General features: G+C 44.6%; 1 pseudogene; it reads right to left on the bottom strand.

The window, feature by feature from the left end:
- Positions 1 to 8: 8 nt before the first annotated feature.
- On the bottom strand, positions 9 to 648 carry LOC110440705 (annotated as a pseudogene).
- Between the last annotated feature and the right edge of the window lie 5 nt (positions 649 to 653).

Here is a 653-nt window from a genome sequence, read left to right as displayed (position 1 = left end):
TCCCATACGATGAACTTGTCTCCTTTGCGTAGGTATCGTGTGTGGTGTTTCTGTATCCCACTAGACAACACTGCATTCCGTAGTTTTTTAACGTTGTGGGAGAAATCTTGCGAGTGTGCAACTTTTCGAGACATATTTGCAAAATTTGGAGCTCTCAGCCTCTGCATCATTATCAACTTTAAAATGCATCCGCATAAACTGGCGATTTTGGTCCCCTCCATCCTGCAGAATAAAGTCTGTTGTAAATCCCCAGGACTGTAGTGCACTAATAATGTCCCAGATAATCCCATACAGCTCTGGGGCAGTAATGGTGTCGGTGGGGTAATGGGCAATGCGGAAACGGAATCCAGTATAGCCCAAAAAGGTTACTTGCAGTACCTCAGACGCTAGTGTGGGTTCAACTTTCTTTGCTTTCATTGCTCTCAAAGACTCGCCTTCAACTCCTGTGTCCACAGATCCTACTAATTTGTTCTCCCTTTCCTTCACATTTAGCACAAGTGCCTCTTGGATTTTTGTCTCATCACGAATGATCCCACCATGGTACCCCGCAGCAGGAATATTGACCCTTTTCGCTGTGTTTGACATCCACTCGAACACTTCTTGGTTGATTCCAGCATTTTCTGGAGCAATGTTTTTGTATTTCTGTAAGGTCC

Source organism: Mizuhopecten yessoensis, unplaced genomic scaffold (genome assembly GCF_002113885.1).
Source record: "Mizuhopecten yessoensis strain PY_sf001 unplaced genomic scaffold, ASM211388v2 scaffold696493, whole genome shotgun sequence".
NCBI classification, from domain to species: domain Eukaryota; kingdom Metazoa; phylum Mollusca; class Bivalvia; order Pectinida; family Pectinidae; genus Mizuhopecten; species Mizuhopecten yessoensis.
This window is presented reverse-complemented; position numbering and strand designations above follow the sequence as displayed.